We start from the raw sequence: 24,132 nt of genomic DNA, 5'->3' as shown, positions 1-24,132 counted from the left end.
TGTGATACTACAGTGGAAACGTGAAGGGACACGTACAGCACAAAATCGTATACCCCGACGTCGCCTGTTGACTGACACCGACCGCTGACAGTTGAAGAGGGTCGTAATGTGGAATAGGCAGACATCTATCCAGGCCACCACACAGGAATTCCGAACTGCATGAGGATTCATTGCAAAATACTATGACAGTTAGACGGGAGGTGAGAAACCTTCGAATTAATGATCGAGCGGCTGCTCATGAGCCACACATCACGCCGGTAAATGCCAAACGACACCTCGCTTGGTGTAAGAAGCGTAAACATTGGACGATTGAACAGTGGGAAAACGTTATTGGAGTGACGAATCACGGTACACAATGTGGCGATCCGATGGCAAAGTGTGGGTATGGCGAATGTCCAGTGAACGTCATCTGCCAGCGTGTGTAGTGCCAACAGTAAAATTCGGAGGCGGTGGTGTTATGGGGTGATCGTGATTTTCATGGAGGGGGCTTGCACCCCTTGTTGTTTTGTGTGCCCCTATCACAGCACAGGCCTACATTAATGTTTTAAGTACCTTATTCCTTCCCACTGTTGAAGAGCAATTCGAGGATGGCGATTGCATCTTTCAATACGATCGAGCACCTGTTCATAATGCACGGCCTGTGGCGGAGTGGTTACACGACAGTAAATCCCTGTAGTGGACTGACCTGCACAGAGTCCTGACCTGAATCCTATAGCCGGCCGGTGTGGCCGTGCGGTTAAAGGCGCTTCAGTCTGGAACCGCGTGACCGCTCCGGTCGCAGGTTCGAATCCTGCCTCGGGCATGGATGTGTGTGATGTCCTTAGGTTAGTTAGGTTTAAGTAGTTCTAAGTTCTAGGGGACTGATGACCACAGATGTTAAGTCCCATAGTGCTCAGAGCCATTTTTGAACCATTTGAATCCTATAGAACACTTCTGGGATGTTTTCGTGCCAGGTCTCACCGGCCGACATCAATACCTCTCCTCAGTACAGCATCCATGAAGAATTGGCTGCCATTCCCAAACAAACCTTCCAGCACGTTATTGAATGTATGCCTGCGAGAGCGGAAGCTGTCATCAAGACTAAGGGCATTGTATTCCATCTTTACGGATGGAGGGCGCCACGAACTTGTAAGTCACTTTCAGCCAGGTATCCGGATACTTTTGATCACATAGTGTAAGATCCGTCTGGTCTTGGTGTAGATATGGTTGTTCCTTCGCCTTCCCACTTTACAAACACATAACTTGGGCAGTTTTATAAGTGTTGAAATGTCCCTAATCTGTTATTCAGGTGCCACCCAATGACAAGCCCACGTTCAAAGACATGAGCTCTGCTGGCTGACCCATTCTGGTGTTACTGCTTCTCTACTGGCAACACAACATCCGCCGCCTCCTTTTATGCTTGCGGATCCACCTCTCGTGACATTTAATGGTCAGTTCCGCATTACATAGGGGTGTTTGGATACTTTTTATCAGATAGTGTATTAGTCACCCCTTAAAATATCACACTGACTGACCAATTTCCACCGCTGTGCGTGGTGTACATCTGGTATCAGGCTGCCATGGGACCCTTCACTGCTGACGTAAATCATGGCGGTGTACGTGCTAGTACGAAGCTAGAGAAAGAAGCTATCGTGATTCGGCATGCCAATGATCCCAATTTGGTGATGGATCAATGCGGATTGTCCAAACGGTCTACAGCTAATGTTGTACCACCCGCAGCCATGTAACATGGCGTAAGATCGGTAGCCTTAAAAAGATGCAAATCGACAGGGACCAGATACGGGCGTCATCACGCCCTGTCAATGACAATCGGTTTCAACCAAAAATGGCTCTGAGCACTATGGAACTTAACATCTGTGGTCATCAGTCCCCTAGAACTTAGAACTACTTAAACCTAACTAACCTAAGGACATCACACACATCCATGCCCGAGGCAGGATTCGAACCTGAAACCGTAGCAGTCCCGCGGTTCCGGACTGAGCGCCTAGAACCGCTAGACCACCGTGGCCGGCAGGTTTCAACCCCGACAGGAATTACTGCTGAATGCAAGTCGATCTAAACCAGTTTCTGCGCGATCATTGAACTGCACTGAATGAGCTTTTAGAGACTGATACTTTCGGAAAGGCCATAGGTAACGGTGCCGCATAAAGCTGCACGTCTCGGTGGATCAAACAGTACGCAAACTGGACGGCAGGTGACTGGAGGCAGGTAGTTTGGTACGACGTATCGTATTATGCCTTTTTCTCAAATGATGCAAGACTTAGAGTGTACCAACAGCTCCGTGAGGTGTTTATCCCGTAGTTTGTGGAGGTTACTGTTCAGGTCGGAGGTGTTTCTATGATAGTTTTGGAATGTTCGTATCGTGACTTGGGCTGATACGTTCGGGTTACTGTGGACATGAACAAAGAAATCCTCGGTGACAAAGTATTGCCCATTCTTCTACATACTATGTGTGTACTGTGAACACTCCCGTCGTCCAAGGTAGCATTTACCGCGTCGACAAGGCTCACGTTCCTAGTGTGACGAACACTCAGGCATCGTATAATACCTCGATTGGCGCGCACAAACGCCCGATCTTAATATCATTAATCTCACACAAACTGGTTGGGACTATTTTAAACAGTGTGTGAAACGTAGCAGCTGACATCCGCTGTATATGGTATGGTATACCAGAAAGAAACATATGAACTCAGAGCTCGTCATAACTGTTATGCAGAAGTCTTTCCCTTCTTGTGGAGAGCAAGTGTTGTCTTGGAAGACAGCGCATGCGGATACTAAGACTGACACCGAGCAAGGTGGGCAGTGGTTGCCACATTGGACTTGCATTCGGGAGGACAACAGCCAATCATTCATGTTTGAGTTTTCCATGACTTCCCTATTTGCTCTAGTCAAATGCTGGATGGTTCCTACGAGAGGATATGGATGATTTCCTTCCCCATCCTCGAAAAAATTTCAGTTTATGCCCCTCTCTAACGACCTCGAAGTCGATCGGATGTTAAACGCTAACTTTCTTCTCTTTCTTTTACTAACATACGGCTCACGTAAGGAAGTCTTGATTCATCTGACCAGGTGATTAGATGTCTTTGTTCCAACGCCTGTTCACGATTTTCGTGTAGCCATTCTACACTACTGGCCATTAAAATTGCTAAACCACGAAGATGACGTGCTACAGACGCGAAATTTAACCGACAGCAAGAGGATACTCTGAATGCAAATGATTAGCTTTTCAGAGCATTCACACAAGGTTGGCGCCGGTGGCGACACCTACAACGTGCTGACATGAGGAACGTTTCCAACCCATTTCCCATACAAAAACAGCAGTTGACCGGCGTTGCCTGGTCAAACGTTGTTGTAATGCCTCGTGTAAGGAGGAGAAATGCGTACCATCACGTTTCCGACTTTGATGAAGGTCAGATTGTACCCTATCGCGTTGGTCGAGATCCAATGACTGCTAGCAGAGTATGGAATCGTTCGGTTCAGAAGAGTAATACGGAACGCCGTGCTGGATCCCAAAGGCCTCGTATCACTAGCAGTCGAGATGACAGACATCTTATCCGCATGGCTGTAACGGATCGTGCAGCCACGTCTCGATCCCTGAGTCAACAGATGGCGACGTTTGCAAGACAACAACCATCTCCTCGAACAGTCCGACGACGTTTGCAGCAGCATGGACTATCAGTTCGGAGACCGTGGCTGCGGTTACCCTTGACGCTGCATCACAGACAGAAGCGCCTGAGATGGTGTACTCAACGACGAACCTGGGTGCACGAATGTCAAAACATTTTTTTGGATGAATCCAGGTTCTGTTTACAGCATCATGATGGTCGCATACGTGTTTGGCGACATCGCGGTGAACGCACATTGGAAGCGTGTATTCGTCATCGCCATACTGGTGTATCACCCAGCGTGATGGTATGGGATGCCACTGGTTACACGTCTCGGTCACCTCTTGTTCGCATTGACGGCACTTTGAACAGTGGACGTTACATTTCAGGTGTGTTACGACCCGTGGCTCTACCATTCATTCGATCCTTACGAAACGCTACATTTCAGCAGGATAATGCACGACCGCAAGTTGGAGGTCCTGTACGGGCCTTTCTGGATACAGAAAATGTTCGACTGCTGCCCTGGCCAACACGTTCTCCAGATCTCTCACCAATTGAAAATGTCAGGTCAATGGTGGCCGAGCAACTGTCGCTTCACAATACGCCAGTCACTACTGTTGATGAACTGTTGTATCGTGTTGAAGCTGCATGGGCAGCTGTACCTGTACACGCCATCCAAGCTCTGTTTGACTCAATGCCCAGGCGTATCAAGGCCGTTATTACGGCCAGAGGTGGCTGTTCTGGGTACTGATTTCTTAGGATCCATGTACCCAAATTGCGTGAAATTGTAATCACATATCATTTCTAGTATAATATTTTGTCCAATGAATACCCGTTTATCATCTGCATTTCTTCTTGATGTAGCAATTTTGATGGCCAGTAGTGTATTTCCATGCCGCAAGAGTGCAATGCTGGGTCTGCCATTCACCCAACCTATTAAACATTTGGCTGAGAATGTGAAAGGGCGTAATATGCTCAGAGTGGGACAGGGAGAGAGAGAAAAGTATATGAAGATGGTATCTGTTCTTTCGGACATGTCCGAAAGAACAGGTACCATCTTCATATAGTTAAGGATAACCGGCCATTGACCCTCTTCTTCTGTGCTGGATGCACACGAATTGTCCGAACTCTTACAGGATTCGGTAAGATCGTCTGCCGCGAGTAATGAGTGTAATGGGCAGGGGCACTACGAATGTGTGTGGACATTAAGTTGGGAATGTGGGTCTCACGGGAAGCGTGCAGGGGATAAATCCCTCAAGTCACACTATCCTCTGTGCCCTCGGTGGCTCAGATGGACAGAGCGTCTGCCATGTAAGTAGGAGATCCCGACTCACGCCCGGTCCTCAGCGATTTACTTCTGCCAGTATCTCGTCTCCTACCTTCCAAACTTTACAGAAGCCCTCCTGCTTCTATAAAGTTTGGAAGGTAGGAGACGAGATACTGGCAGAAGTAAAGCTGTGAGGGCGGGGCGTGAGTTGTGCTTGGGTAACTCAGGTGGTAGAGCACTTGCCCGCGAAAGGCAAAGGTCCCGAGTTCGAGTCTCGGTCCCACACACAGTTTTAATCTGCCAGGAAGTTTCATATCAGCGCACACTCCGCTGCAGAGTGAAAATCTCATTCTGGATGATTTTAGCAGTTTTCCACACCGATGGGAAGCGTGTTAGCTTTATGCAAGAGTTGTAAATACTTGTTAGATATTTTATTGCAGAAGGGGGAGGTGTTTCAGGAGTCAGGTGAGGATATGGTAAGGGCCAGGGGATTTGTGGTACCCTCAACGGTTTATAAGGTCATATATTGTAAGCATCCTAATGGTCGTGAATTCTGTTGTTTGCCTCGTATTTCTTATCCGAGCCTCTCGTCTGATTATTATTATTTCTTGTCTCTCACTCCCGTCATCAATAATGACGTTAGTTCGCGATTGAGACTCTAGTGCTTTTGCCATATCTTCCGCCTTTTCTTGATCGTCATACATGAGAATTTTTTGGCCGTGGAGAGGGTCTTTGGGCTGGCGCGTAATCTGCCAAATCTGACATCTGGCCATGTCTGTTTCGGTAGTTGTAAGTTTTTTTTTTCTCAGCAGCTCCTGTGCTCCTTCAGTCGTTGTTTCACCTGTTCCTCATGACACTGCAGCAGGCGAGGATAGCTGGGTCGCGATATCGCTGCTACAGCCTACGCGTTCTGCACTGTGCGACTACGAGCTTCCAGATGTCAGGGAGTAGGCCCCAAGCGTCAGAATCAGTGGAGAGCCTCACGCTTGTTACACGCGCACAAGCGTGGAAGAAATCTGTGAAATACTCGATTGCCGGGACCACTTCTCTTTCTGTATCCATTTGCGGAATTTCTTCCATGTGTTCTGACACCAGGAAGTTAAACAAAGGGCGTTCAAAAAGTTTTGCACAGTCATCTCTATTTTTTTTATATTTTTTGCAGGAGGAGAATGAAATTTTTTGTGAGCATACTTGGAACATTTAGCTATACATTGAGCCTACTCAGTGTCGCCTGCATCAGCTGTGACGCATCTGGCCCAACGTTCTTTCTATGATGTAAATGTACTTTGGTAAAATTCTGGAGATTGACTTTTACACCATCGCTTGACACAGGAAATAAGGTCTTTTACCGCACAGGTGGGCCTTCAGACGACCAAACAGTTAAAAATCAGACGGAGCCAAGTCCGGACTGTAGGGAGGATGAGGAACAATTTTGCAACCCATTTTCCAGATTTTTTTCCTGCGTCATAAGGGCTGTATGGGGTTTGGCATTGTCATGGTGTAGTCCGATAAGTTGACCCTGAAGCTGTGGGCTGTGGGTCTTGATGGCACTTCGCAGCTTGTGCAATGACAAACAGTAACGGTCCCGGTTAATTGTAGAGCCAGGTTCCAAAAAGTCAAAGAAAATGACACTATACTGATCCCAGAAGAAGGAGGCCATCACCCTTCAGCCTGCTGTTCGTGAAAGTCTTGGTTTCTTCTTCCGAGGGGATCCCGGATGACGCCACACCATGGATTGGGTTTTGCTCTCAGATTCGGACAAAAACAACCATGTTTCAACCTGGGTAATGATGCCGTCAAAAATGGCTCATATGGCTCTAAGCACTATGGGAGTTAACATCTGTCGTCAGTCCCCTAGACTTAGAACTAAGTAAACGTAATTAACCTAAGGACATCACACACATCCATGCCCGAGGCAGGATTCGAACCTGCGACCATAGCAGCCGCGTGATTCCGGACTGAAGCGCCTAGAACCGCTCGGCCACAGCGGCCGGCCAATGACGCCGTCAAAACTGTGTTTCCAGTCTTCAGTAAAGGTCTTCATGAGACCCTCGCACACATTCTTCCTCATCGTTTTCGTTTCTCTTGTCATTAATCTAGGCACCCAATGTGCACAGATTTTTCTGTGCCCTAGTGGCTGTACCAGTGATACCGCACTACCCAATGACAAACGAGTCATTTGAGCAAGCTGTCGCGTCGTCACACATCTGTCAATTTGGGTGATTTGATCAATGGTCTCCTTATTCACATCACTCACTACCGTCGATGGTCTACCGCATAGTGGATTGTCCAGTAGAGAGAAAGCATCTTCTTTAAACCTCTGCAACCACCGCTGGACACTGCTGCGATCCACTGTGTCCTCTCCATAAACGGGGAGAAGCTTCCTGTGAATCGATGTGGCACAGTCGTCGCCGGTCTTGAAGAGGAACTCCATCACCGACCGTTTTCGCAACCTGACATTTACTTCACGGTCCATTATGGCTCACCCGTAAATAAAAAGAATACTTTTATATACCAACTTATAGCTAAATATTCCAAGTATGTTCACAAAAAATTTCATTCTCCTCCTGCAAAAAATAAAAAAATTAGAGACGACTGTGCAAAACATTTTGAACGCTCTTTGTACTTGTTCCATTTCGTAACTAAATTCGTTTTCGAAATCCACCTGACATTGTCTCTGATACTGGCTAGCTCAAGAGCGATGGATCTGTGGCCAGAGTCAAACACATAGCGCACTGTGGCCGCCACACAGAGTTTTTACACTGGCTAGTCATATTAATGTAACCATCTGTCAAAAGCCGTGGCCAGCTGCTGATGGTTCCTCGGTTGAGTAGCCATGGCGTGAACAACACAATCGGATGGTCACACAGATTCTCGATTGTGCTTAAATCCGAATCAAGCACGTACACTGCGACCTGCGTGACACATTGCATTGCCCTGCTGGTAGATGCCATCGTGCCAAGAAAAAGCAAACTGCATGTTGGGGTGGACATGGTGCTCAAGGATAGATTCATATTTGTGATGGTCCATTGTGCCTTCCAGAATGACGAGATCATTGAGGTAATGTCACAAACGCATTAATGAGGCTATAATGCACCCTCCTCTGTCCTGGACACTTCTGAAGATCCAAGGGCCAAATGTCCGGTGGAGCATGAAACGTGATTCATCTGAAGAGGCCACCTATCGCCACTCTGTGGACATACAGTTGTGGTACTGGCGCGTAAATTCCAGCCTTCGTCGCCGACGAACAGCAGTCAGTACGAGTGCATGAGCCGGGCACCTACTGCAGGGGCTCATACGCAGGAACGTTAGCTGAACAGCCGTTGAGGAGACATTGCTGGTAGTCTCTTGGTACATATCGACAGTCAGTTGCACATCTGTTCGCGTGTACACATCTCCGCACCATCTTTCACCCCAGTCATCTCTGGGCCATAGTGTACCACAGCTGCCTCGGTGCCGGTTTTGGATAGCATCGTTTTGACCTGCACGGTATACTGGGTGATCAAAAAGTCAGTATAAATTTGAAAACTTAATAAACCACAGAATAATGTAGATAGAGAGGTAAAAATTGACACACATGCTTGAAATGACATGGGGTTTTATTAGAACCAAAAAAAGTTCACAAAATGTCCGACAGATGGCGCTGGACAGCAAAACGTCAGTGACTGCACATGACAATCGTGTATAAAGGGAGCTGTAATGAAAGAGAGAATCAGCATCATAGGCCGCACCACCCGCTCCTTCCGCCTCCATGATTTCTACCTCACCATTTATGGCTGTCCTAACCACCTCACTCCTACCCTCAAATACCTTGGCCTCACACTCGACCGCCACCTCACCTGGACTCCCCATCTCCTTACCATCCAAAACAAAGCTCACAACAGACTCCGCCTCCTGAAACTCCTGTCTGGCTGGACGTGGGGTCTGCATCCTTCCACCATCCTTCACACCTACAAATCCTTGATCCGCCCCATCCTCTGTTATGCCAGCGTAGCTTGGATTTCCGCCCCTCCCCGGTTCTATAAAGCCCTCCAAATCCTCGAACGCCATGCGCTCCGCCTTGCCTTCCGCATCCGCCTTCCGTCCCCCACGCGCATCCTCTACGACCTCGTCCCCTTCCCCCACCTTCTCCTTTTCCTTGAACACATCCGCACACTATATATTGTCCGCAGCCTTCATCCCCCTCACCCCCTGGTGTCTCCCTTCCGCTCCACCCCCAACCAGTTGCCGCGCCTTTACCGTTGTGTCCCACCCTCTCTCCATCTCCACACCCTCCACCTCCTTTCCCAATGCAACTTCCACCGTCTACCCCTCCCAGATGACGAGCTTCGCCCTGACATCTACCCTTCCTACCAACTCTAACCCCATCTTTCTGCCTCCTCCTCAGGGCTCCCTCTCCTCCCCTCCCTCCCCCTGAGCGGCTTCCCCCTCCTACTCCCCCTCCATCTCTTGTGACTTCTTTCAGTGTCTCTGCGCTCCCTCCTGTCTTGTCTCCCCTCTTCATCTCCCGCCCCACGTGTCTCCTGCCTCTTCGTGTACCCACTGATGCCCCTCCTCTCTTCATCCCGCCGCTTCCCCTGCTGCCCCATGCTCTCCCCTACTTTTCCATCCTCTCTGCCCTTTCCCTCGGCAGGTCTCGCCTGGCAGTTTTATTCTTCGTCGTGTGTGCTCCAAGTGGGTTGTAAGTGTGTTGTTCCGGAGTGTTTTTACTACTGTGGCCGACTTTTAACGTGTGCATGTCCATTCAGTGTCTTCTCTGAGTTTTGAAGACTCGCCAACTGTGTTTTTTTAACTTTCTGGTGACTTTTAACTGTCCTCCATGAACGTCTCCATGTTAGTCTATTTTTTACCTCCATTTTCTCCCATTATTCTGTTTTAAGTTCCCCTTTGTCGCCTTATGTATGTAACATTTTATTCTTATTTTAAGTTGTTATGTCACTCGGCTGAAGGGCGGCGGATTGTGCCGCTGACAGCCCTCCCCTGCCCATATGGGGCAGGGAAATGAAATCACAATAAAGAAAAAAAAAGATAGAGAGAGAATCAGATGCGCCAGCAGTCGCAGCATGTTGACGTAACCTGAAAAGGCGCTTTTAGTGAAGCTGTATTTTCAGAATGAGGAATGTGCTAGTTCAGCGTTACGATCCTATCGCCATAGGAAGGGGATCCGAACAGGTAAAGGTCCGTTGACAAATGCAGCTGTGGCGAAAATGATTTCGAAGTTTGAAGCCACGGGTTGTTTAGACGATAGACCCCGTAGTGGCCGACCGAATATAAGGCGTAATGCTGCTGAGACAGTTCAGGAAGAAATGGAGACAGTAGCGGGTTCGTCTATGCATGGGGAAATTAGTGCTCGTGCAGTCGTACGTCGCACCGGCATTCCATACGCTACTGTTTGGTTGGCACTGAGGCGTACCCTCCGATGCTATCCGTACAAAATCAATCAGCATCATGAACTGTAACCTGCCGATTTAGTGAAGCGGTGGGCATTTGTGGTGTGGGAGTTTCAAAAGATGGCGGAAGCTGACGATTGGTTGAGTAACGTGTTGTGGAACGACGAAGCTCATTTCACGCTCAGAAGGTCTGTCAACGCCCACAACTGCAGAATTTGGGCTACGAAAATCCTATAACTGTCGTGGAAACTCCATTGCACGGCGAGAAAGTCACGGTATGGGTTGGATTTACCACATCTACCGTTATCGGGCCTTTTTTCTTCGAGGAAATGCGTGATTCTGGTTTTGTAACTGCTACCGTGACGGGTGAAAGGTACGCAGATATGTTACAGAATCGCATCGTCCCCAGCCTGGCTGATAAACACCTGCTGGAACGTACGATGTTTATGCAGAATGGCGCTCCACCCCATATTGCTAGACGCGTGAAAGATCTCTTGCGCGCATCGTTTGGTGATGATTGTGTGCTCAGCCGCCACTTTCGTCATGCTTGGCCTCCCAGGTCCGCAGACCTCAGTCCGCGCGATTATTGGCGTCGCAGGTTCGAATCCTGCCTCGGGCATGGATGTGTGTGATGTCCTTAGGATAGTTAGGTTTAAGTAGTTCTAAGTTCTAGGGGACTGATGACCTCAGATGTTAAGTCCCATAGTGCTCAGAGCCATTTGAAGCATTTTTGATTATTGGCTTTGGGGTTACAAGTCGTAAGTGTATCGTGATCGACCGACATCCCTAGCGATGCTGAAAGGCAACATCCGAAGCCAATGCCTCACCATAATTCCGGATATGCTTTACAATGCTGTCCACAACATTATTCTTCAACTACAGGTATTGTTGAGGAATGGTGGTGTACATATTGAGCATTGCCTGTAAAGAACATCATCTTTGCTTTGTCTGATGCTAATTATTGCTATTCTGATCAGATGAAGCGCCATCTGTCGGACATTTTTTGAACTTTTGTATTTTTTTGGTTCTAATAAAACCCCATGTCACTCCAAGCATTGTATCTCTCTATCTACATTATTCAGTGATTTATTCAGTTTTCAAATTTATACTGACTTTTTGATTACCCAGTACTTTAACCACGGCGGCACGTGATTATTTTACAAGCTTAGGCGTTTCGGAAATTCTTCCACCCTTGTTATGAAAGCCAATGATCACGGCCTTTTAGATTTGAAATAAATCGCTCCGTCTGCGCATTATGACATCGACTGCACTATTTTCCGCATCCTCTGACACGCTTCATATGCAATCCACTGCGATTGCTGTCATCTACTGATTGTGAGTGGTTATTGCACTTTGACACCGAACATAGGCGTTGGGCACATTAATGTGACTGGATCGTGTAACAAAGAAGATATCCAGATGCCAGAATGTCTGTCCTCATACTCAGGAATATGTGTAGGTTCGTCGACTGCAATGACACCCAGGGCGGTACGCTTTCCGAAAATCCTGCACAGCCTCACTCCATTTGTGTACTCGGTACGAGAGCCGCATCTTTGACTTTAGGTTCAAATGGTTCAAATGGCTCTGAGCACTATGGGACTTAACTGCTGAGGTCATCAGTCCCCTAGAACTTAGAACTACTTAAACCTAACTAACCTAAGGACATCACACACATCCATGCCCGAGGCAGGATTCGAACCTGCCGCCGTAGCGGTCGCACGGTTCCAGACTGTAGCGCCGAGAACCGCTCGGCCACTCCGGCCGGTTTTGAGTTTAGGTCCCCTTCTACAATTACACGAACGCCAATGTCTAACAGAGTCTGAAAGGACACGCAAAATATTTTGCCCTAACTTGCATTCTGCACCGACAGCCTCGATACTTTGTGTCTAACGTAGGTCTAGGGTTCAAAATCACCTTCTGACTTGGATTAGAACGGCGACTCCGCCGCCTGGGCAGTAGACACGTTGGATTTTGTTGATCGCGTAATTTTGTGTCGTAAAGCGATCGTCAGGGTTTTAGGTGGGGCTGGCCGGGGTGGCCGAGCGGTTCTAGGCGCTACAGTCTGGAACCGAGCGACCGCTACGTCGCAGGTTCGAATCCTGCCTCGGGCATGGATGTGTGTGATGTCCTTAGGTTAGTTAGGTTTAAGTAGTTCTAAGTTCTAGGGGACTGATGACCTCAGAAGTTAAGTCCCATAGTACTCAGAGCCATTTGAACCATTTTTTTTTTTTAGGTGCGTTTAGTCTCTAATTTAGTTAGTCATGAATGTACATTATATTCTGACTTCCGACAAGCGTCGATGTTGAGATTTTCGGTCAATTGTGGTTGTAAAAGATGTCCGCGATATGCCACGTTTATTTGCAGTTTGTGCAAAGGCTCATGCATGATAAGCACTGACTGTATAACGTAACCTTCTTGTCACTAGGGATAATTACAAAAAATACTGTTGGTATCGAGAAATTGCAGTGTGTAATATAATTAGAAGAAAATTACGGAAGGTATCACTGTTGGTACATATGGTCTTTGGGCCGTTACAATTCGCACAAAACAGTCAGTTACGAACCATGGGCTATTACTTCAAAGTGTTTTACGGTAGCTACGACCTAAAGATCACTGTCTCGTAGTTACTTGAGATCAATAAAAAGTGCTTCCCACTACTTTGTCAGTTCATTTTCTAGCAGAGCTGAGCAAGGGTCACGAGAGATATAACGCTGGGCTGTACCGGATCGCAGTTTCGATAAGAGCCACTGATTTGTATCAAGATTGAATATACATGAAGTAATGAATGCTGTTGAACATGTGTTAGGCCAATGCTGTGTCTAGTCTGACTGTATTAAAATTAGGCTACCTCTAATGTTCACGTTGTTAGTAAGTTACGTACAAGTTAGCCTCTGATGTTGTCCCCAGCACTAGGAGACGAAGACTTTTAGACGCAGAAATATGCCTTAGATCACTGTCTAATGCACTTCTAACGAAAAACTTCAAGAACATTTCAGAATCTTCTCAACAAATCTTAGCTGCGTGAGGGAAGAACTATGGCTGTTATTAATATGACAAAGGATATTTCTGGCAATTACCAGATTAAAAGATTTATATTTTGTGAAAAACGCACCCGCCTACGTCACTGTAGTACGATAGTATCAGAATGCGCAAGTGACATCCTGCACCAGCTGAATAAAATGCTTGCAATATTTTTGTTATGTATTCCTAGTATAGAAAATGATGTTTGAAAGGAAGCGTGTAACACCTTTGACATTTAATGCGGATACCGAGAACGCGAATGCATTCTCGGACTCGACCGCTATCGGCCCATAAATCTGCTTATCCCGGCATTCCACGTTGGCGTTTTGCTGTAAATATCCCTCGCAGCGTCGCACAACTGTCGATTTCTGACTTACGGAGCCAGATTCATCGAAGAAACGTACGCCTTATACCCGAAGTGATAATCGAATACTCGTGCATCGAGGTTTAAAATTTTACGTCCAGGGCTGAGCTAGCAATTACAGTAATTGCGTCTCGTAATCTGCCTTTCCTCAATTCCAGGTAATAGGAGAAGGAGGCTATAATGCGCGGTTGTGTGACATCTGCCGGTCTCCCTATCTTTTCGGTAATTTTGGGTTATTAGGCCACACCTGGGGACACAATACCCTTCTCACTCGCGTTCCGCGCTTCACCGCAGGGCGCTTTCGGGAAAACTCTTCTAAAATCGTCATTCCATCATAACCACTGAGCCTTCGCTACACTAAAGTAAATTTCGCTGTATCGTACTGTAAAGAAAAAAAAATTGAAGTGATTGATTTCAGATTCCATGATGCTTAAATGGTGCTGCTTTGAGATCAAGCTTTTTACAGAATTTTGCAACACTCATTCTGTTTGTGGAAGACATAAGATCTGCGCAGATCGCTTTGACTCAGTCTCTTTTGTATTATGATAGTACGTATTATCTTCCAAAAGTCGGAAGTATTAAAGTATCGGGACCAGTTTAACTGTATATCACTTTGTCAGATATTGCTTACCTTTGCTTTTAACAATTCACTGCTGCTTTCTACTGCCTCATTCTAGTTAAATAACCACTTGTTTTACGAGTTTATTTTGCATGTTTTCCGCAAAATCTTCTCCAAGTACATGTTGGAGAGGTAAAGACAGTTTATTTGTAATCGTGAAGACGAATTCAAATCTCAGTCCGATAGTCACTATAAGGTTTTCTGTAGTTTCCCCAAATCACTTGAGGCGAAGCCTGGGTGGGTTTCTTCACTAACATCGCAGCTGGTTTCTGTCACTGTACTTGCCCACGTAGGCTATCATGACCCTACGTTGACTGGGCGTTAAACTCAACGTTGCTTCATTTTCTAACTAATTAGTCCAAAACAATCGACATAGGCACATGTATTTGCTTGTCACTTGTCTAAATAGTGCCAGTATCATTTCTAACTACCGCTGACTTTGCACTCATACATCTAGATTAATATTTGCCCCTTAAACTTTTCTTAAACAGCGGTGGAGCTCACTTAGTGGCAAGGCTATTTTCTCATTTTCCGCTTTATTCGCGGATGCAGCAATGGCAAAATGCTTGTCTAGACGCGAGTGTTGTGTACCCATACATTATGTTTCACCGTTGATACTCTTGCGCAATATGCGTACGCAGGTGTGCACGCGATATTTTCCTTTCTGTTCACAGAATAGCAATTACAAATTGTGCTAATACTAACGGCACAGGGAGAAAGCGTTAGTAATTTAATTTTATTTTTAGACGTACAGAAGGAAAATCTGGTCGTTCGTAGTCATCTTGGTCTGCTGTAAACAATGATGGCTTTAAATGTAGCCCAAAGGCAAATATTACATTGTTAAAGATAATAAAACCACTTCATATTACACTCTCTTAAACTAATATTACAAATACTGTAGATAGTTAATATTATTTTTGCTGCAGGAGAACAATAAATAAGAACAATTGAACGTGGATGAGCTAGAACCACTATGAACAGCATTGCGAAGGCATTATCGCAGACAAGACAGTCACAAGGCCATCAGCCAGCATGATAGTACTAGTTCAGTGCCTAGTAACTCCGCATATGATGAAGAGACTGAAAGAATGTATGAAGAGATAAAAAAGATTATTCATATCGATAAGAGAGACGGAAATTTAATTGTGGTGGGGAACTGGAATTCAATAGTAGGACAATGACGAAAAGGCGAAATAGTAGAAGAACATGTACAGGTTGACCACCTGGTAGAATCCTGCACGGAGCACAATTTAATCACTGCTAATCAGATGGATTAATAATGATAAAAGAAGGCTATATACGTAGAAGAGACGTCGAGACACATGAAGGTTCCAGACAGATTATACAATGGTGTCCAAAACTTTAAGGGCGAAAGTAAGTTTCGCATGCGTCGCTGCCAAGTAAAATAGCTCAATGAAGCTTAGACGATACATAGAAAGAAATGCTTCAGTATAGTACATAAGGTAACTGAAATAAATACGCAATGAAACGAACAGAAATGACGCTTTTATTCAAAGGCAATAGCTACAGTCAGTTCACAAGAAAATGTACGCCGTTATCTATATGAAATATAAGAAACATGTTTACATGAAAATATATGTTATCACTAATTGCAAATTACCTAATAGTTAATCCAATCGCCGCCATTATCGATTATAGCTTGGCACCTTTTTGGCATGCTTTTGCCGGCCGAAGTGGCCGTGCGGTTAAAGGCGCTGCAGTCTGGAACCGCAAGACCGCTACGGTCGCAGGTTCGAATCCTGCCTCGGGCATGGATGTTTGTGATGTCCTTAGGTTAGTTAGGTTTAACTAGTTCTAAGTTCTAGGGGACTAATGACCACAGCTGTTGAGTCCCATAGTGCTCAGAGCCATTTGAACCATTTTTTTTGGCATGCTTTTCACGAGATTGTCTGCATTTTCTCTCGGTAACGATCTCCATATCGTCCTGATTTTATATGACAGCTGCTTCAAAGTATGTTTTAGCTTTCCTTTAAGCTTCATCTTAATATACGACCAAACATTTTCGATCGGATTTTCGTCCGGAGACATTGCAGGCCAATCCATCGTGGACATTCCATTGTCTTGTTTCCACGCTGTGCAGAGACGGCTGCAATGTTTCGGATCATTAACCTCTTGAAGCACCCAGTTTACCACGTTCGAATCAAACAGCTTCTTAACGGACGTCAGAAGGCACTTTTGATAAATACTGCAACTTTTTCCAACGTTTAAACTGGCTGTAAAAAAAGCGCAAATAGCCAAAACCGCATTTAGAGACACATCCCCAAACATGCACTTTTACTGGGTGGTTGACAGTCAGTTGAAGCAGCCTTTCACCCCTCGTACACTAGGCTTTTGAAAGAGGAGGCCGGGCCCAAAAAGATCATTTACGAGGAACACTGCCTCGTGACTTGCCATGTATTTCTTGTGAATTGCAGGCTTTGTCATTGACGCAATGTACTGTAAACAGCAGAATGTCGGGAACAAAAAAAAATGGCTCTAAGCAGTATGGGACTTAACATCTGAGGTCGTCAGTTCCCTAGACTTAGAACTACTTAAACCTAACGAACCTAAAGACATCACACACATCCATGCCTGAGGCAGGATTCGAACCTGCGACCGTAACAGCAGCGCGGTTCCGGACTGAACCGCCTAGAACCGCTCAGATATTTTGCACTCACTTTAAAATGCAACCGACAAAACAAAACATTCATCCCTCACGCTATTGATCTATACAATGAGCAAAAACGAATTGATTACAGATTCGAGACCACTACCAGACATGTCGCTGCGGATGTTACATTTAAAATTGTGGCTTACACTTTCTTGTGGAACTGACTGTACACTATAGTCTTTGTAATTTATGATGGAACGGGTAAGCCAGTCCCTTCGCCCAGTATCCTCTCGATCCAAGAGGTCCTTCACATGCGCAGCTCGTTGCAGTTGCGCGCCACCGACCATAAAAATAAAGCCAGTGCCGAAAGCACCACTGAAAAGACGCACACGGGGAGGAGCACAGTGTCACAATAACGTTGAAAGGTGACAGTAGCGTGTCCAAAGATTTGGAGCTCAGTACGCCCATGCAACGGTATGCTTCGAAACACCCTAAATCTCTCAATTACCAAAACGATCATGTTCCCCAACGTTGCTGGGTGTACGAGGTGTGGCTAGAAAAAAACCGGACTAGCACTGGTGAAACAATAAAACGAATGCAATAAGGCTGAAAGTCGCGTGGTCTGTCACGTGACTCTCGCTCCGCCTACTGCTCGAGTTTCATCTGCCTCCTGCACTCAGTCTGCCCGTGGCGTCTGTTTTAAGTAGTTGACGTTTTGTCTGTGCGTCGGAAAATGTTGAGTGTACAGAAAGAACAGCGTGTTAACATCAAATTTTGTTTCAAACTAGGAAAATCTGCAAGTGAAACGTTTGTAATGTTACAACAAGTGTACGGCGATGTTTGTTTATCGCGAACACAAGTGTTTGAGTGGTTTAAACGATTTAAAGATGGCCGCGAAGACACCAGTGATGACACTCGCACTGGCAGAGCATTGTCAGCAAAAACTGATGCAAACATTGAAAAAATCGGTAAACTTGTTCGACAAGATCGCCGTTTAACAATCAGAGCAGTGTTTGAGTTAACAGGAGTTGACAAGGAAAGTGTTAGGCAGATTTTTCATGAAAGTTTCAACATGAACAAAGTGTGTTCAAAAATGGTTCCAAAGTGTCTCACAATTGAACAGAAGGAACGCCGAAGAATGATTTGTTCTGACATCCTGGAAAACATTGAAAGTGATCCCACCTTCTTACAAAATGTTATTACTTGCGATGAATCGTGGTTTTTTACTTACGATCCCGAAACTAAACGCCAATCGATGCATTGGAAAACTCCTGGTTCTCCACGACAAAAAAAAGCACGAATGTCAAAATCGAAATTCAAGGCAATGATGACTGATTTTTTTTTTACATCAAAGGGATTGTGCACATTGATTGGGTACCAGAGGGACAAACAGTGAATCAGCATTACTACATTAGCGTCCTGGCTACCCTACGTGAGCGAGTACGGAGAAAACGGAACGATTTGTGGAGAAAAAAGTCATGGATCCTTCACCAAGACAATGCCCCAGCTCACAGTGCGTTGTCAATGAAGACGTTTTTGGCAAAACACAACATTCCCATCTTAGATCATCCACCCTACTCACCTGATTTGGCCCCCTGTTACTTTTTTCTTTTCCCTAAAGTCAAGTCAGCTATGAAAGGAACTAGATTTGAGACTGTTGAAGCAGTAAAAGAAAAAGCGACGGAAGTAATGTATGGACTTACCGAAAATGATCTGCAGCATTGCTATGAACAGTGGAAAATTCGTATGGAGCGGTGTAGAGACCGAGGAGGAGAGTACATTGAAGGAGATAACATGAAATTGTAAATAATTGTAAATAAATGTTTTTTCCAGCATCAGTCCGGTTTTTTTCTAGCCGCACCTCGTATTACGTGTTTCCACCTGTCGCCGTATGAGGGGGCGTAATGCACCCAGGAACAGTGTCGAACATGATCGTTTTGGTGACCCAGGTATTATGGTGGGGGGAGGCATAATGTTGCACATACGAACAGACGTCCAAATCTCTGAACACGGTACACTCACCTGTCGATATTATTGTTGCACTGTACTCCTTTCCCATGAGCGTCTCTTCAGGGCTGCATTCGGACCTGATTCCTTTATTTTCTTTTTTTGTGTGCGACAATGCGCGACCAAACAGGAGAGCGCAGGAACTCTTGGAACGACAGGATGCTCGATAATGGACTGACCTGCTCGTTTCCCCGACTTAAAACTCATCTAATACGTGTGGGATGCAGTGCGGAGAGATATTTCAGCACATCCACGTGCACCAATGATTATCCAGCAGCTGTCAAACATTTTGGTGGAGGAATGCAACGTCTTATTGAGCTGCGAATACATAGAAAGAAAGATCCTTTATCATTTAGCTACAATATAGCAGGTCAGCAACTGGAAGCAGTTAATTCCATAAATTATCTGGGAGTACGTATTAGGAGTGATTTAAAATGGAATGATCATACGAAGTTGATCGTCGGTAAAGCAGATGCCAGACTGAGGTTCATTGGAAGAATCCTAAGGAAATGCAATCCGAAAACAAAGGAAGTAGGTTACAGTACGCTTGTTCGCCCACTGCTTGAATACTGCTCAGCAGTGTGGGATCCGTACCAGATAGGGTTGATAGAAGAGATAGAGAAGATCGAACGAAGAGCAGCGCGCTTCGTTACAGGATCATTTAGTAATCGCGAAAGCGTTACTGAGATGATAGATAAACTCCAGTGGAAGACTCTGCAGGAGAGACGCTCAGTAGCTCGGTACGGGCTTCTGTTGAAGTTTCGAGAACATACCTTCACCGAGGAGTCAAGCAGTATATTGCTCCCTCCTACGTATATCTCACGAAGAGACCATGAGGATAAAATCAGAGAGATTAGAGCCCATACAGAGGCATACCGACAATCCTTCTTTCCACGAACAATACGAGACTGGAATAGAAGGGAGAACCGATAGAGGTACTCAAGGTACCCTCCGCCACACACCGACATGTGGCTTTCGGAGTATGGATGTAGATGTAGATGTAGGTGTAGCCAGCATGAGAGCACGTTGCAAAGTGTGCATTGCTGTTCGTGGTTATCACACACCCTGTTAATAACTATGTCCCGCCTTATTTAATCTCCAGGGGGGCCCTCAAAAATCGTGATGGCTTCAGTATAATTATTAACTTTGAATAAAAGTGTCATTTCTGTGGACGAGCGGTCCTAGGCGCTTCAGTCCGGAACCGCGCTGCTGCTACGGTCGCAGGTTCGAATCTTGCCTCGGGCATGGATCTGCGTAATGTGCTTAGGTTGGTTAGGTTTAAGTAGTTCTAAGTCTAGGGAACTGATGACCTCAGATGTTAAGTCTCATAGTGCTTGGAGCCATTTTTTTGTCATTTCTGTTCGGCTAATTGCATGTCTCTTTCAGTTACTGTCTGTATTACACTGAAGTAGTTCTTTCTATGTATGATCCAAGTTTCATCCAGCTATGTTACTTGACAGTGACGCATCATGTGACAGTTACTTTCGTTCTTAAGTTTTGCACAGCAGTATGTAACGGTGAGTCAGATTTCGAAAACAGATGTTAAATTACGAAACATATCCAGGGATAGGTATGGACTCTGATCATAACGTATTGGCTATTGAAAGACTGTAATCATAATTTTCTGGATGCAAACTGCTGATTAAAACGGAAGAAATTGCAGAAAGGTAGGAACTAAAGGACATGGGATAAGAATAAATTGCAACAACCGGAGATTATTAAGAGTTTGAGATGCCGTATTAGGCAAGAATTGACTGAAACACGGGAAAGGAGTGCATTAGAAAACGAATGGGTAGCTGAGAAAGATGAGACAGTGAAGGCAGCAGAGGACAGAATAGACAAAAGATACTGCCAAATAGAAATCCTTGGATAACACGCGAGACACTGAGTATAATAGACGAAAGGAGAAATTATAAAAATATTGAAAATGGAGCCTGCATAAGCGAATACAATTGTCTGAAAATTTCGATTAACAGAAGCACACATGACTATGGAAAAGATTGAAGCCGCCTATAGAAAACTGGAGACCTTTGGAGAAAAGGTACTTGTACGAATATAACAAGGTCAGATGTCAAGCTAGTATTAGGCCAAGAGGGTGAAACTGAAAGGTAGAAGGGCAATACAAGGAAACGAAATTGAAGAGAATATTATAGAAAAGAAAGAGGACGTATCTATGAGTGGAATGGGAGATACGATGCTACGAGACGAGTTTGAGAAAGCACTGAAAAATCTACATCAAAGCGAGACACCCAGAGTGGATGATATTCCCTAAGAGTTATCGAGATATTTGGAAAACCAACTATGACAACATTTCCTCATGATATGCAAGGGATATAAACAGGCAAAATTCTCTCATACTTAAGGAAGAATGTAATAATTCCCATTTTAAAGAAGGTAGATGTTGACAGGTGTCAATATTGGCGAACAAGCAGCTTAATAAGTCATGGAGGCAAACTGTTGGCACGAATTATTTTGCAAATAAATGGAAAGGTTGGCAGAAACCAATGTCAAGTAGATCGTGTTCGATTCCGCTGAAGTGTAAGAATATGTGATGTAATATTGACCCTACGACTTATCTTAGAAGATACAGTAAAGAGATGCAAACCTATGTCTATAGTTCTTGGAGATTAAGAGGAAGGCTTTTTACAACGTGGACTAGAATATACTCTTTGCAGTTCTGTAAATAGCAGGGATAAAATACAGATGGCGAAAATTTATCTGCAACTTGCATACAAATCGGATTACCGTTACACAATTCGAAGGACACTAAAGGGAAGTAGAAGCTAAGAAGGGCGTGAATCAGGGCTGTAACCTATCCACGATGTTATTCAGTCCTTAGATTGAACAAACGGTAAAGAAAACCAAGAAGAAATTTGGCAAGCGGATTAAGGTTCAAGGCGAAGTCTTCGCGGTTTGCCGATGATATTGTATTTCGGTGAGAGACGACAAACGAATTGGAAGATCATGTGAACGGAATGGGCATTGGCTTGAAAAGAGGTTATACAATGAATATCGACACAAGTAAAGCAAGGGTAACTGAAAGTAGTCGAATGAAATCAGACGATTCTGTAGGAATTAGATTTGTAGCAGTGGGCCTAGATGAGTAGAGAGGATATAAAATATAGACTAGCAACAGCAAGAAAATTTTTGCTGAAAACTAGGAATCCCGTTATCATCGAATATAAAATTAAGTGTTGGAATGTCTATTCTGGATATATTTATATTTAGTGTAGTTTTGTACGAAAGTAAAATGTGGACGATACTCATTTCAAACAATATTAGAATATAAACCACTAGTTTTCATTTATTAATTTCATCACATATTTTTTTTCCTTGACGATGGATAGAACATGACAACGAACACAATCAAATGTTTGGAATGTGGGAACAACACATGTCGCAACTGAATACTTCGCGAGAACTTCGTAAATTCTCTGTATAATTAATCAATTGAATCTGGACAGAAGTGACAACATCTCCTTTCCTGGCTGTATTGCGTGTAAAAGAGAGTTCCCCCTGAACACGACAATGAACTGTTGACATCCACTATCGAAAGAACATTACATAATGCAAAGCACCTTTAATTTGTTAAGGAAATGCTACAATTGTCTAAACACAATAATCATAAAACATTAGCACTTCCTTCCAGAAACAAACTGAAGGCCGAGTCGCAGTGGTATAGTTTAGTGCGAAGTGATGAATCGATGTTCCCGTAAATTTGAAACCGCTGGAAAAGAATTTGTGCAAAAGCCACAGAAGCTGCTAGTGACCCCAGATATATTAGAAAAACAAAACTTTGATGGCGGTCATGCCAGGTTTATGAGAATTTATTCGTTCTGTGGTATTAGGCCAATAATACGAAGTGATTGCACAATGACTGCTGGAATGCATAAATGCATTTTGCAAGATGTTAAACTACTCTACATTGCTGTGGCTATTAAGAAGATCTTTGATAAAAATAAATTTCAGTTGTTGACTGGCGATCCCAAGGCCTGTATTTAACACCCACTGAAAATCAGTGGAATAGCATCGACCAAGGTGTTGATCCCTCAAGAACTAAATAGGTTGCTGAACTCTAGGAGCAAGTCCAAAAAAGTTGATATTCGGCTTCGGAAGGTGAGTACAATCGTTAAGTGAATTTCACGAATGGAGAATATCGAGTAGTGTAGAATAATGAAGAATTCCCTGTTTCTTCCTAGTGTGAAACAGGATAATTGCGTTAGATGGGTCTGTTGTTATATTGCAAAGCAATGGGCTTACATTTTGGTGCAGCTTGGTTTAATGTAAATAATTATGTGAATGATGGAAAACAAGATAAATATCTCTTAAAATTTATTTTAAAATTTACAAATTGCTACTTACAAAAGATTCTAAGATGAATCTCTGTTATTTTTGCTTTAAAATTAATAATTCTGTTTGACCGCCACTGCCTGAGCTGGACGTTACGAGTACTGAAAGAACGTGTTGTACGGAAGACTTTTCTTAGTTGAAATTAGATAAAGTTGTAAATCTTAATGACTTATTAAAATTTTGAATTACTTGTCGATTGTGCTCCATGTCTTGACGACCAGCTCCATGGCTTGACGATCAACGAATCGTGTTAGTATTAGATAGAATATTCGACGAGATAACGCGCTCTTTCCTTGCATTGGTCTCATTTCTAGGAAACGGCCTTTCCTAAAATTCTTCATTACAATCACCATCAAAGCGACGGAAATTGGTGTTGTACGTTCCACGAGCAGAGCTATAAAGGTGAGTGATACAACGGTGCGATATATTTATTAGGGATAATTTGCCTACAAAAAGTCGTCGCTACAATGAAGTCGCGTCCGCTCTACGATATAATTGCCGCGCTGCCGCATTTAATAGCAAGCCTAAACGACGCCGAAACGGAGATGAGAAAAGCGCGAACGATTTATTTCGGGAAAGACTGTACAGTGGGGGACGATATCAAAACAATAAAAAAGACACAAAACGTGTGTCCTTTCCAATTACCTGACTTGGAAATTCCGTACGAAACACAGTAATTTTTATCCCCTATACTTACAGGAGTCCTCTCATCATTCTCCACGATTCCTCTTGTCTTTTTCTTCAATCTTATAAGAAATGCAGCCAAGAAATAAGAAAGAAGGGAAAGCGAAACGTGTGTTTAATGGAGGACGTGATACAATTTCACATTATATTCTCTTAGATGATGTAACATTTCTTGATATGGTGGTCTTCCTTTCTTTTTCTCATTTTTATTGCA

This window comes from Schistocerca serialis, chromosome 3, assembly GCF_023864345.2.
Source record: "Schistocerca serialis cubense isolate TAMUIC-IGC-003099 chromosome 3, iqSchSeri2.2, whole genome shotgun sequence".
Lineage (NCBI taxonomy): Eukaryota > Metazoa > Arthropoda > Insecta > Orthoptera > Acrididae > Schistocerca > Schistocerca serialis.
This window is presented reverse-complemented; position numbering follows the sequence as displayed.